The 15,640-nt window shown below is 40.8% G+C and overlaps 1 long non-coding RNA gene across 11 annotated transcripts in view; it reads left to right on the forward strand.

The window, feature by feature from the left end:
• Positions 1–15,640, forward strand: part of LOC309515908 — a 304,876-nt gene that overhangs the window by 33,706 nt on the left and 255,530 nt on the right. For all 11 annotated transcript variants that reach the window (XR_014212705.1, XR_014212706.1, XR_014212707.1 and 8 more), the window contains one exon: positions 7,179–7,261. This is a non-coding gene — a long non-coding RNA (uncharacterized lncRNA). The remainder of the gene's footprint in view (positions 1–7,178; positions 7,262–15,640) is intronic.

The raw sequence follows: 15,640 nt of genomic DNA on the forward strand, positions 1-15,640 counted from the left end.
GGTTGGTGTGCCTAGTATATGGCAAGTTCATTGTAATTTTAAAATGTGGCAGAACTAAGTGAATGTTTCATGGTTCCCACTTTTTCACTATTGTTGCACGCCATCCGAATCTCCAAGTAGTGTGAGATTCCAGGGGTTCTAGGCGCTTACACAGGGTTCATGCTTCCTTCGGAATGGGGTACAGTGGACACAATTCTATTTGGTTTATTTACACACACACACACACACACACACACTACCATAGAGGAGTTCACAGCATTAACTCCTCAAGAGAGTCTTGCTTCTTCCATAGCCACAGTCTTGGATTCTAACAGAAATCAGACATTGCACTATCTCTCAGGCTTCTCAGCCTGCTTCCAGCTTTTAGTTTCTAGCTCAAACAACTCTCAACTCTGGCTCTTGTCTTTCTAAGTACCAGCCATTTGAGGGATTGGGACCCACACGTTTGTTTTCTGGCACAGAGCTACTTGCTTTGTTACCTCAACAACCCATATTTAGGCCATTATTACACCAAGAATCTAGCCTGGCTATTTCAGGAATTTGAATCCTTGCTTAGATTTTAACATTTGCTGGATCCAGGAATTTGAACAGTCTCAGCATACAGCCCATGCCCTCAAACTTGTAACACAATTACAGCTAATATTTCCCCACATTTAGGTATGGTTTTCAGCCTTATATATATATATATATATATATATATATATATATATATATATATATATATATATATAAACTTTTCAAAATGTATGTTTCATTCTCCATTAAATATTGAAGTCTGGATAATTTGTTCAGTTTCATAGCTAGGGTGTGGTTCCCCCTCTTCTTCTGTGATGTCCAACAACAAAGGGTTGGAAACACCTTGCTTGGATTCTCCTCACCTCTATGAATCCCTTTCCTTCTGTGACAGATCTTGCTATAGGTCCTGGATGGTTTTACTGGAGCCATGACTTTGCTTCTGAAACCAGTTGCTAGGATTCGCAAGTGGGGAGGGAGCTGTTACATTCAGGTCCTGCTTGTGGGCTTCCTGGAGGCATCTGGTGGTCACTGTGAGAAGAGAATGCTGGACTTTGGCATGATCAAGTAGGGTTCTCCTTATGTTCATGTTCCATGGAACCAAAGAACAACTTCACAGGCAATTCTCATTGGGACTGTGAGATTGGGGGTATGTGCTAAACCCTGTTTCCCATGTGCCCCTACATACTTGGGGTGGATATCTAAGTTATGAAACAGGGCACCTTCAAATTATTTCACAGAAATCACATTAACATAATGTGTGGTTTGATCCTGAGTGCAGACTTCTGGAAGATCTGGCAATAGCATCATTGTGAATGCTTGACTGAAATTAGTAGTAGATAATTATTGTTAAAGGGGGTAATAGCATTTTGTTATCAGGCTGGCGCTTTGGGGATGGACAGGTTACAACTAACAAGTTTGTCTTGATACAAGATGATGAAATGATGTATGGGGAGGGGGACATTTTTCTTATTTTTATGTTTCCAGATACCCATTAATCATAAATCTTGGACTGATAGTGCCAGGACAAAGTCAGAAGGTAACTGGAAGAGTCAGCTACATGAGCTGCCTCAGGCAAAACTTACTGTGAAACTGAAGGAAGGAAGGGAGTAAATTCCAACAGTTGATAAAAACAAGTATTTCAACCTTGAGAAATACATGTTCCAAAAATGAACCGTGGAACAAGGATTTCCTAGACAGAAATAAGCAACTAAGTTTCAGGTAATGCCAGCTTATCCTATGCCAGTACAGTGTAGTGGCTGCTCTGCAGTGTAGCATAGCCACGAGTGTTGGATTATAACTAGGAAAATTCTAGCACGGAAAGATTCTAACTTGGAAACCCAGTACTGTGAGTTAAGTACATGGAAGCATTCTGCAAAAAAGTCTCCTGTTTACCAACTTTCTGAGACTGATCTTACATGGAACATGACTTTTGTTTCAGTTGCCATCTTGCTTCCAACATGTGATGAATGTTTTTGAAGCATGAAATTGTCTAAACTAAATCTCTGGGGTAAAGGCCACATCTTTAGAAGTCTTCTACAGTTCAGGAACCACTTCATCCTCTTTCCTCCCACAGTTAGTAACATGGGATAGCTGGACCTGTCACTGGGAGGGACCAAAAATCAGTGGCAAAGAACATGATGTGCATGCAAAAGGTCCTCAGTTCAACCACTAGCTTTTCCAGTTAAAATAATATGTAATAGGGACATATTTTTTTATAATACCAATTCATCTAGCTCAGTATTGTTTATACCAGAAATGGGGAGCCTATGGATTACAACTGTGAGCTTCCCTGACCAAGATGGCTGGGACTGATGGGAACCAATGTCCACCAACATCTGGAGGGCCACAGTTTTCTCATTCCTGGTCTACACTGACTGATAGTGACCCCCCATTTCAAAAAGATGTCTTTCCCCACACTGTCTGGAGATGCCCAGGATTGATCCTGTGGCCTTCTGCATGTAAAGCAGGTGTTTCATATGGAAGACCATTACTGGACAGGTGAGCAATCAATATTAGGCTAAATGCATGATCAACTGACCTTGTATAAGGCAGCCCCCTATGCTATACGACTCCTTTGACCTGTATATTTCAAGGTGGCAGCACCAGCAACTCAACTGGTGGCCTCTTGTCTGAATCTGAATAGTCAGGCCTTTACTTTTGCATGAGGTCACATCTGTATGTAGTTTCTGAGTATCATCTTTATATTAAAGGGGGAAAGGGGGTTTGGCTAATTGCTAGATGTTAGACCACCTGGAAAGAGTGACATCTGCTAGCTGTTTACTTTGCTGAGTAAGAGGCTGAGCACTTAAAATGCATTTCCTATCAAGTTCTGAAAATTCAGCACCTCCGTTTTGCCCTTCAAGCCCAGATATTTATGTTTCCCATTTTTGAAAGAGACTGCTCAGGGCACCACTATGATTGACAATCCTCATCTGTGAGCTAACAAACTTGTGCAACTGAACCTCAGTTTAGCCTTTTCACTGCACCAACTTCAGCTTTCCAAAAGTCTCATCATAACCTGCTGTAGGACTTGATACTGTGAGATACTGGACATTCTGGTCAGATGCAACCAATGCTTGAAAGTTTTGTTTAATTGAATGAATTAGATGGTGAAGTTACAATGCTATCTAGTTAAATTGCTATTGCATGGGGTGTGTTTGTGACTTCACTAATCACCGACTGAAACTTTGGGAAGATGGATAATGTTTAAAATGGAACAACAATTTCAACAGAATCATTTTTAAATGCATGGGCTCCACACAACAAACCTCTTAACCATAGGCAAAAGCACTCTTCAGACAACCAGTAAGTGGATAGGAAGGGGGTCAAAATTGAACCTGCTGTCATCACTCACAACCTTCACATGTTCATCTGTACTGACCCATCACTTATAAAAATTGCACATGTGTGTGTGCATTTCACACAATCTATATCTTGGAACATGTACGTGTATGTGTTGTGTACAGAAAATGAATGTGCATTGGCTAGGATCAGGGACAGTGGGAGTTTGCATTTTGAACAAATTCTTAGCTAGCTACTGCACATATTGGCCATGTTTGGGCTACGTCTTGCTATAGTTTAGTACGACATCTGAAGGAGGCCACTGAGTTTACATCACCATAACACACAACCAGGATTCTTCCTGCTTACAAATACAGCAAAGATCCAAATTATAGTAAATGGTTCCATATACCACATTTGCCCCACCACAAGGTAATAACATTTTGGAACTTCTTGTAGCTCCTGTTCTTGTAAATGATTGAACATATGATCTATGGACTAATATAAGTTAAAGCTACTGTTGTAGGTGCTGCACATGGAGTTAGTTATTTTTTTCAGCCTAGACTGTATTCTGCACATCAGTGGTTTATCTGACCTGTCTGTCATCATGAGTGCAAAACGTGATTTTGCACACTGTTGCTCCATGTTCCATAAAAAATATTGTTTATGCTATGCTGCATTCTCCCTTGTCTTATACATGAGCAAAAAAAAAAAAAAGCAGTTGGCCACATGTACAGTTGACATGTGAACTACTCATAAGAGCATAAGAACTTGTGGAATCATGCCAATGGATCATGTAGTCCAGCATCTGTAGGAAGTCTGTAAGCAGGACTTGAGCACAACAGCATTCTCCCTGCTTGTGATTTCCAGCAACTGGCATTCAGAGCTGTCAGCGCTGTGGTCTAAACCACTGAGCCTCTTGGACTTGCCGACTGCAGTTCAAGTTCAGCGTGACGGGGTGAGCTCCCGTTGCTTTGTCCCAGCTTCTGCCAACTTAGCAGTTCAAAAGTATACCAGCGCAAGTAGATAAATAGGTACTGCTGCAGCGGAAAGGTAAACAGCATTTCTGTGCATGCTGGCACTTACCACGGTGTTCTGTTGCACCAGTAGTTGGCCACATGACCCGGAAAGCTGAGGACAAACGCTGGCTCCCTTGGCCTGAAGTGAGATGAGCGCCACACCCCATAGTCAAGTTTGACTGGACTTAACCATCCAATGGTCCTTTACCTTTTTCTTTTACCTGTTCAGAGACATACTGCCTCCGACAGTGGAGGTAGAACATCCTTATGTATCTGGCTAGTCTTTACGTTACACTCATCAATGGTAAGTCTGCAGTTGGGATTCAAGTCCCATAAAACTGACTACAACAAATATTTACCTCATCTGCAGTAGACATATAAATATATTCCATTATAATATTCAAACATTCTGTAGTGACTCAAACCTTTATTCAGTGCAATCCCCTCCAAACGGCCAATAGGATATTCAAATTACACTGGGGATAGCCTCGGAATATTACCACACGAAACAGCGTAATTGTTTCCAAATGTACAGACAATTGAAGTCTTGTTGTAGGAATAATAATAAAAAGCTATGCCTCAGACCTACATGTGCAGCTTTAAAACAGAAAGGGAAATTATGGTGTGTGTGTGTTTTAAATACATCTAAATAAATACTCATTATGGATACTTTTCAAGTGTATTCCTTCTGGATACATTAGAGTTGTTCAGAGGGGAAAAAGGGGGGGGGCACACCTGGCTGTCTCACAGCTCCTAAATCCTTTTCTAAAAATCAGTGTCACAGACACACACACACACACACACACACACACACACAGCTGCAAAACAGTAATTAATTGCTCTGCATGTTGCCACAAGTAAGTATGCCATGAATCATACAATGCACCAGAATATAGTCCTGTATGAATCATACGTATGCTGTGACACTAATGGGTTTTAATCCAAGGTATGTTCGGAAACCTATGCTGTTGCCTTTTATGCCTTTCAAATACAAATGTCATGAAATTTCCAACAGTTCCTCAAGTCCTGCATAACAATTTCCCAGGCAGAAACAGTGAAGCCTAAATCAAGAAAGGAAAGTTTTTTGCGTGTGTGTTTGTTTTTAAACAAGGAAAACCCAAACCATGACTGCCCTTGAGGACACTTGATAATTGCTTGCATTCGCTATCAACCCTCTGCTTGCTGGTTTGAATATGAAATGCTTACAGTGCCTTGCATGAAATGGTGGGCATTTATGCAAATTAGTATCTTGTTTCTATGTATTTGCTATATCTTACCACATCTAGGGCTGGGAAGATATGCTATCAGGCAATTTTTCATGAGATCTTTTAGATAACAATTTGAGTGGAAGGCCTGATTCAACTTTCAATTTAGGCAGGTGTAAATCAGCAGAAAATCTATTATAGCCAGAGGCTTCTTGCTACTTGGCAGGATGTTTTAAGGGAATCTGATCTATATTTAAGCTGATTCATACAGAACTATGTCTAGGCGACGTGTTTCAATCCTTCCTGCCACAGCAATGTGAATCTGAGTAGCTCACAACCAAGGCCGGATTTAGATGCAGAGAGGTCCTAGGCTACTCCACTTGTGAGGCCCCTCCCCATCCCCCACCCTCACAACTAGAAGAAAATGGAAGAGTGTTATAAACAAAAACTGAGTGAAGCCAAGGATGATGATGGGTATTTAAAATTCTACAATTCACGATTTCTCCTCTAAAGGATATATATTATTGTTAAATACCATGGTGATTTTTAAAAATGCATAAAATTAACACTGAAAAACTTTTGCAATAACTGAACTTTGTAAACCTTTTGTGGCCTGGGCAGGCCTGGAACTAGTTCCCAAGTCTTGTTCCTCTCTACGGAATCAGGTTCAGCCTTCATGGCATTTAACCCTGGCTCAGCATCCTCTGAGGTTAAACTATGGACCTCTTGGAAGCTTGAAGGTTCCCAAACCTTCTCTGAGTTACTAACAACAGCTGTATCTGCTGTTTTAGCAAACTCTTCAGCATACCTTTTTGGGTGGTTTACCCTTTGTGGCCCTTTCAGATCTGCGTACTATACACAAGTCTTCCATGCTGGGCAGGCCGCACAGGTTGCGATTCGGCACGTCTGTGCATGTGCAAAGCGCGATTTAGCAGGAAGTACCCGTTCCGCTACTTCTGGGTTTCGGCAGTCCGCAACCCAAAAAAATGCAACCTGAAGCGTCTGTAACCTGAGGTATGACTGAATAATGTGTGTTAGAAGCATGATATCACTGAGAGTACAAAGTACAGGAAAATTCTAGGGAAGAGCAGATTACTAAGAGTTAGGGTTAGTCCACATGAGCACTTTGACTGTTCTTTTCATTCCAGGGTGCATGGTTGTGTGACATACTGGGGGAAGGGCTAAAGCCGGGTCGTCCTCTTATATACCTGCTGGGATTGACAAGGCATCTGACCCTCACCTGAATCTCATAGCTCTCCTGTAGCTGCTTCAAATTAACAGCAGCTTCAAATTAAAGATAGCATAATAAGAGCCCTGTTGCTTCAGATCCGAGGCCCATCTAGTCCACTATCCTATTCTCACAGTGGCCACTGGAAGTAACATAGAACCATCTTGGCTTGGCTAACCTTTGCTGAACAGGCCTTATTTCTGAATAAATATTATAGAAGATTCTTTGCCAATAAATCTCTCATGTTACGGCATAATATACAGCTATATTAAATGCTGGGACATTTCCATTCTCCTTCTGATTATAGGGAAGCAATGCCTCAGCAGTGGATAAGGGCCCTAATGTGGAAGCAGCCCTACCATACTTCCTAGGAATGAAGAAAGTCCATGTTTTGAACAGCACAAATCACTGTTGTGTTTTAATTTCCAGTACTTAGGACTGGGCTGGATGATCCCAAGACTCCTTGAAGGCCTCCTGTTGCAAAGAGACTGAGCAGCAATGGTAACATTTGGGTGAGAGCTAAGCATTATTTTATAAAAGGCTTAATAAACTACAGTGCAGAGGCTTTATTACCATCAACAAGGTGTGTTAGAGTAACTCCTAATGGTAGGGATTAACCTTGTCATGGTCTGTTGCTTTCATTACTGTGCTAACAACGAAGTCGGCTTATCATGCTGCTCACTGTACAATCTACTTAATGCGGTGAATAGATTATTTGGTCTCAGAGTGGTGAAGTGACATTTCAGGATTTTGACTTTTAGAATATTATACATTTCTCCTGCTTAGCGTGAACCTGAGCCGTCAGATACTGTAGCTAATCAATTCTATTAATTTTGTATGAGAGCCTACGTGCAAAACAGTTCAAGCCACACCAGGACCATTTGCTAAATAAACTCAGCAAGCTGCCTTGAGCCAATGGCCCTACGTAGGTCCATCAGAATGCAGTCCCCATCTACCGCAGAGTAAGGAAGGTAGGGGCAGAGTCTGCTTTGTGGGTGAGCCCCAAGCCTGTTATTTACATTTTTTTGCTTAAACAAGTTATATACCACTTGAGTACAATCATCCCTAGCTGGTGTACATGAAAAAACACACACATAAAAGGTAAAAATTGGTTAACATGATAAAACTTCGGCTAAAAGGCTTGCAAGAATAAATCAAAGTCTTCCATGTGCACCAAAAGCTCAACAGCTTGTCTGATCTCAACTGGAAGGGAGTGCCACAAAACTGGACCTGCAACACTGAACACACAACTGTATCTGAGCCATGGGGGGGGGTACTAACAGTGACTCCCCCAAAGACCTCAGTGATCAGCCAGGGATATACAAGATTAGGCAGTCCTTGAAGTATCCTAGACCCAAGTTGTTAAGTACCAGGTTCAATCCCTGGCATCTCCAGCTATGGACCCTCCTAATACAATAGATACATAATATAATATATCATATTAAGACTGCAGAAGTCACTGCAATAGGACAGGGACCAAAAGCTCGCTTCACGTTTTGAATACTCTCTCACTCTTTACTAAGATAACATTTAGATTTTCTAAAAATACATTTTGTCATAAGCTCTAGTCCTGGAACAACTATGCATGTCAAAAGGTCTTGCTTGTACTCATTCTGAAGCAAATGGCAAATATCTACACCTCTGGAGAATAGGTTAGGAAGCAAAAATCTGTCTGAATATTTAAAGAACAAAACCTTCCATAGGGAGAAAGTTGTGAAAAATCCCATTGTATCTTTCTTTCTTTTTTTTATGGAGAAAGCAGGGACTCTTTCATAGTTAGTGGTTCTGACAAAAGACATAGTCTTAAAGGATTCTCAGCAGGTTTATATCAAAGCGGTACAAAATCTACATCTGGGAAGACGTATTGTCATTGTCAAGAGTATTCCTGGAGTGAACGTTTATAAACCTACCATAACAGGCAGGGAAACCACCAAAGAAAGATGCCATGCCTGAAACTATCCTGAACTGATACACTTGAATTTATGCAGTAATAAGCACACTATTCCAAGGAGCCAGTTTAACAAACCAAGTTACAAAAAATTTTAACAAATAAAAATTTCAAAACAAGGCAAATGTTAACAGTGCTTAGCTGAGGACAGTTACTATTTTAGGAGGTGATACTTGTAATAGCCATCATTTAAACAACTAATATTGACATTTTACAGTAGAGTTCCAGTATGACAGATACTTATGACTAATGTAGCACATGTTTTTCAGGGGACTATTATTGTTGTTGAAACCTTTAGCAAAAGCACAGAAACAAACAATTCTTTCCATTTCATTGCCCTAGCACAAGCATGGGGAACCGCTGGCCCTCCAGATGTTGCTGAACTCTCATCATCCCTTGCAACTGGCAGTGTTTGCTGGGGCTGATGGTAACTAAGTCATCCACAAATGCTCTTAGTTTATATTTCTGATGCCCTATTTGAACACCAGCGCCATTGCCATTCTAAGAGAACAAGGGACTTGTTCATGGTGAGTGCTGGCACTGCTTTTTCCAGAAAAAAATAGCACTGCTCCCAGCTAAGTAGTTTTAGGATTGCCCCCTAATTCTTTTATATGTACATTTTAGGTGTACACCTAAAAGATGCAACAAGTCAGCAAAGATTAGTTGTTATGAGAAAACCTACTGTGTTGTGGTTTGCATAAAAAACAGTAAGTGGTAAAAGGTAATGCGATAGGACTTATTTATGAATAGACATGATTGTGGTTGCACTGTAAAACAGGAAACTGGCAAAAATATTATTAGGGTACTTTAAAGGAATGTAGTGTTGCAAAGGAGAAAACCAATGGTGAGCATTCTTTCCCTGAGTTTCTTCATGAATAGTTTTCCCCAACAGAAAGAAACTGATCCAGTTTAGCACAGAAAGCTATGAACAGTCTAATTTGCATTGGAATGCTAATATTTCTATGCTTTTTCTTTAAAATGTCATTCAAGTGAGGGGGGAAGGAGAGAGAGAGGAGAGAATCCTTATTCCCTAGTTTGGCAGAATCGCTTTTGACGTCTTCGTTCCTCTCCTGTCATGCTCCTGCCTGTGTGAGGATAAATGTGCTGCAACTGGAAAAGTGAGATAAATAGCATAAGGAGAAATCATTATAAAGCGTAGTGCTTGAACGCTGCATTCTCCAAAATGCACCAGTCATAAAACCTGACCAGGCCTGAAAGTAAAATAATAATAAAAAAATTCAAATGCGAATATAGGATCCCCACAGACCATTTTCTTATGCCTCTTCCACAACTATGAAGCATTGAAATATTGTGAACACTTTACATTTAATTTCAGGCATGCTGAAAAACCATATGACACACACCCTGTGCAGTTATAGTGCAGAATAAAGGAATTTTACATATCAGAACTACACTCAGGACACAATTGTTTCCCCCCATAAAATGATACATGAATGTATGGAAATTGTCACAAAAGGGGCTTGGGATGCAAGTCTCTGAGTTATAAAAAGCAAAAGCCTTTCCCTAGTCTCTATAATTCTATTCTGAAATCATCTGCAATACAGAGAACAGGACTTTTTAAACATATATGCTGCATAGGCTAATGATATTTTAATTTTGCAACAACCATTAAAGTTGAAACATTTCCTGACCTATGAGGGTTTCAAAAGGTCCATTACATGGGCAGCACAGACATTCTCTCCACATACAATTTCCTTGAAGCTAGACTACTGTAAAGTGCACAGTGTGGGGCTGCCCTAGATAGCTAGTAGAAACTTCAGTTGCTCTGGCTTGTTATTGGTGCATTTTCCAAGAATGTATTACCGTTTCCCTCCAGCATTTGCTGTGACTTGCTTCCTGTTGTCTTCCAGTTGCAATTTAACATGCCGCCTTTGGATTTTTTAAAAAGATTGAGAAATGTGACCACTGAGTCAAGGAAGTGGTGTAATAGATAGGTAGGAATTAAGAGAAAGCAAGCTGTCTGCCATCCTTTGCTACATACCATGGGCATTCTAGATCAAATGAATTGGGAAAGGACTACAGATCAGTAAAGCAGATGTTTTCCATGTAGGTATTTCCTGGTTCAGTTTTGGGCCTCTCCATTTAAAAGGACAATGTAGTAGGTGATATGAAAATCCATTACCTGGAGAGCCATTGCAGTTCAGATTAGGTAGTACAGCACTGACCTAAATGGAAAAATATTCTGACCTGATATCAGGGAGCTTGCTATGAATTACATTTGTGGGCACAGGGGCGGACTTTGGTCTTTCAAATTCTGTAGCATCCTGTGTGAGGACACATTTTGTGTCCCCACCGCCACTTCCATTCTTCCCAATTTACTACATCATAGTTTTGGCTCCCTGTGGCACCCCCTAGGATTGGTGCTCAGTGCAGCTGAAGCAGTCATGCCGCCCTAAATCCGCTTATGGTGGAGACCAGCATGAATTTAGCAAGTGAAGGTGAGTGCCCTGGCAAGCAGGACACAGCCTAGATTCAGGCCAAAATGAGGAACTGTTGCCCCCCTGGATGCTGTTGGACTCCAACTACCATCAGTCCCAGCCATCATGATCAGGGATTATTGGAGTTGTAGTCCAACCACAACTGGAGAGACACAGGTTCTCCCCTTCTGGCCTACATGCTCCAGCCATTCTTACTGGGAATATAATTTTGCATTTGAGCTCCAGAGTTAATTGTGGTGCTAAACTAAACAGTGATCCATAGAACTGAGCTGTTCATGGAACTGCCTCTTGCACTGCCCAAGGCAAGGAATGTACATATTTAGTAATGTGTCTTAAAATACAAGGACGCGGGTGGCGCTGTGGGTAAAACCTCAGTGCCTAGGACTTGCCGATTGTATGGTCGGCGGTTCAAATCCCCGTGGCGGGGTGAGCTCCTGTCGTTCAGTCCCAGCTCCTGCCCACCTAGCAGTTTGAAAGCACCCCTAAGTGCAAGTAGATAAATAGGTACCGCTTTATAGCGGGAAGGTAACGGCGTTTCCGTGTGCTGCGCTGGTGCTGGCTTGCCAGAGCAGCTTCATCACGCCGGCCACGTGACCCGGAAGTGTCTTCGGACAGCGCTGGCTCCTGGCCTCTTAAGCGAGATGAGCACGCAACCCCAGAGTCGATCACGACTGGCCCGTACGGGCAGGGGTACCTTTACCTTTACCTTTACCTTAAAATACAGTCATGCTCAGAATTTCACTTATCAGCAAGCAACACTGGGGTCAGATGCTGCTGAATATGATTTCAACAAATCACTGAGTGATATTTTAAAATCTCTAGAATATTTTTAGTTTTCCTTTTTTGTTATTGTTGTCAAGAGAATAACAGCATGTTGAGTTCTGAGGTTCCTATTTATTATGTCAACAGAAACATGCTTTTCACCAAACAGAATCTGTGGTCCTTTCAGATGTGGAAATACAGATATTTTAATGTTATGCATCATTAACTGTTATGCGCAGGAGTACCGTGCTCAATATCTTTCTCAAAGGCTTAACATTATCCATTCTGAATGATGACTTTTTGGTTTAACAGTGAGCCAAGGTTTATTGGCATTTAGGCACCTGCGGTGTTACACCGACATCATTAAAACAAGTCACGCTTATGTGAACAATGCAACATGGTGGTAGGTGTAAACAAGACAGACACTGCTGGGTTGTAGGTTTAAGCTCATTGTAGAAAGGATGAACTCATTCTATCCGACATTTCCAGCTGTGCAAACAGCGGTGCCGAGTGAACGGCAGTTAACTTTACTAATACACAGGGATTAGAACAGAGGTTGTGCTACATATAAATGGCGCCTGCTTAAAGTCTGCTTAAAGTAGATGAATGTTACACAGACAAAATAAAGGAAACTCACTGGTGCATTTTCTAGGCTGTCATGCAATGGGATGCAGCTCCCTATACATTCCTGGTATTAATTCTTTGACTTGATAGCAGCACTGCTACACAGTGTGACAAATTTCAGCATGTCAAACTGGACATAGAATAGGCTCAAGGGGACCCAAACCTGGTTGCAGTTGCTTAAACTTCCTTCTCATATTCTGTAAGCCTTCTATGTACAGTGGTACCTAGGGTTCATAAGCTTCAGGTTACATACGCTTAAGGTTACAGACTCTGCTAACCCGGAAATAGTACCTCGGGTTAAGAACTTTGCTTCAGGATGAGAACAGATATTGTGCCCTGGTGGCACGGCGGCAGCGGGAGGCCTCATTACTTAAAGTGGTGCTTCAGGTTAAGAACAGTTTCAGGTTGAGAACGGACCTCCGGAACGAATTAAGTACTTAACCCAAGGTACCACTGTACTTCCATGGAGCTTACCACACACCCCTTTTTCACACACCCATTTATGGTTGTCTGCCTTGCTGGTGACTTTGTTAGTGAAGAAAGGCCATAGCTCCACAGTGAACATCTGCTTTGCATGCAACAAGTCTCAGGTTCAATCCCTGGGATCTCCAGGCAGGGCTGGGAAAAACTCCTGCCTGCAGCCCTGGAGAACTGCTGCCAGTCATTGAAGACAATATTGAACTCGGTGCTCAGATTAAGTATAAGGCAGCTTTCTTAAACGCTCTCATGTCTTGAAGACCAGCTTAAATGGCTGAAATTTAGTAGATGCAGTGTTCCCCCCCCTAGTATGGAGATAGTGGTGGGAAAAGCTTTGTTTGTCTACTTCTGGCTGTTACCGCAGTCATGGGAGCAGCAGCAACAACAATAACAAAGTGACTAGGATCCTTTACTTTCTCTCTCTAAATTCTCACCACATGATTCTTCCACTCTATTTTAGCCATATTGATAAAACAGCAGGGGCATTATTAAGCTGCCACCTCCACCAACTTGTTTTTGTCACTCATCCCTCCCTCAGCATAGTTTTTCCTTTCAGAGTGCAGCTGAAATTTTTACTTTGTTATGTTCTCTCTCATTGAACACTGGAATAGAGATATATATTAGAAACCCAAACACTTCCAGTTCTAGATTTCCAAAAGCCTTTTCTGACTTTTGTCAGTGCTGGCTCCAGTATATTGCTACCAGCAGAAAATAGATTACTAAATGTATAACCAATATATGTTTGTGAGAGGTTTCTTCCTTAACATCTCAACTCTGTTAGTCCTAATTAACAAACAAACAAAAGCTTTTCTGAATACAAAGTCTGTGTCACATCAAAAAATGGAGCTCCCATTTCTGGCTGCCATAGATGGAGTCCAGTCCACATATTTGGCTTGAGGTGGGGTGGAGGATTTGCAGCCCAATTCCATGCCTGTTGGGTGAGAAGTAAACTCAACAGACTGCAATGAGATTAACTCCAAAGGAGGAATGGGGAAGATTCAGTTTGCATTTGAAGGCAAGCTTAACAATTTGTATTTCCCAGAACAATATGTGAACTGATCCGAAATTTGCAAGGCCATGCAATGTGTACAAAAATGCATTTACTATGGGAAAGTGTTCAACTAAACACATATATTAGTGAAAATAAAATACAGAAATGAATTATATTAGCAGGAATTGCTTTGTGACAACTAGGCAAAAATAGCACATAAAAATGTGCATAGAAGGAGAAATTCACATGAAAAATGCTGATGAGGACTTTTTCTTGTAAATGAACAAACTAGTGTAAAAATGCGGAGAACTGAACTGGAGAAAATAAAAATGGGGAGAAACTGAAATTGACATATTCAAATATGCAATGCATAGGATTGGGTATCTAATCAGTTTTAAGGAAAAGATGTTGATAAAGGCAAAGACCAGGTTATAAAAATGGTTGCTACATCTTGAATGAAAAGAGACAAACTTATTTTTTGTTTTGAATTGAACACCCTTGTCTCCTGTCTTTCTTCTGTCATGGGGGCAAATGTGGAATTCCCAGGCAGTGCCTCATCCTGGCACTAGTTATACATGTCAGTTCAATATAGTTGCAGCTTGGTGTATTATACACATCTTCCTGAAGAGTGTTTCAGTTCTTTATTATATATCAAAGATAGATAGATAGATAGATAGATAGATAGATAGATAGATAGATATAGGTATAGGTATAGGTATAGGTATAGGTATAGGTATACGTATACATATACATATACATATACATATATATACATACATATAGATATATAATATTACGTATTATTTAATAAGAACATTGTACACAGAATAGTCATATGCTGCAATGAATATTATAGCTAACAGAGAGAAATGCCAGTATCTTGTATGATTGGGTAAGAAGATACGCAAGTTTCCCCTGATCTGTAGAACCACATAAAATGCCCAAATGTGACTTTTTATTGAACTAATATGTATAGCTAATGTCCGTGCATCAAAAGAGTCACCCTGTGCCAATATCGTCTTGTCCTCACCTTTTCCCCCTGTGTTGCTGCCTTCCCCTTACACATCACCACTTTTTCCCTCCTTCTAGCCAGAGAGGTGGGAAACCATTTCCCTTTGGAGCTTATTTCTCTGTGAGCAGCAGGGGAAATGCTATAAATATGGCTTGGCCTGCCCTCTTTTCCTTCAGTAGCTGAATGCTTTGTGTCCACTCAGACAAAATTTCAGCTACCCTCTATGACCTTATCTGGACCCAGATACAGCTCTTGCAACCAACCACTGGTTATCACATCTATTATTTTTATCATTGTTGTTGTTCAGGAATTGGAATTGCACATAGTTTTGTGAACATCTTGCTTAAACTATTTTGCCTCTTTATTTTAGGTGAATTTGTTCTAAAGAATTGCTTTTAATTTATTAAGTAGATAATTCTTTCTTAAAAAACAAACAAGATTTTCCTCAGTCTCTTTCCTCACCCATAAGTACAGAGCTAGACCAATATTTCTTAAAGTTGGAAGGTTTCTGTATTTGAAAACAGGCTTCTGGGGAAATGGTTAACTGAGTATAATAGAAATAAGCCAGTCCTTGAAGCCTTTTCTCTTGATGGCAAACAGATTTTGCCAGTCTTTTTG

The sequence above is a fragment of the Podarcis vaucheri genome, assembly GCF_965113315.1.
Source record: "Podarcis vaucheri genome assembly, chromosome: 12".
In the NCBI taxonomy this organism is placed as follows: domain Eukaryota; kingdom Metazoa; phylum Chordata; class Lepidosauria; order Squamata; family Lacertidae; genus Podarcis; species Podarcis vaucheri.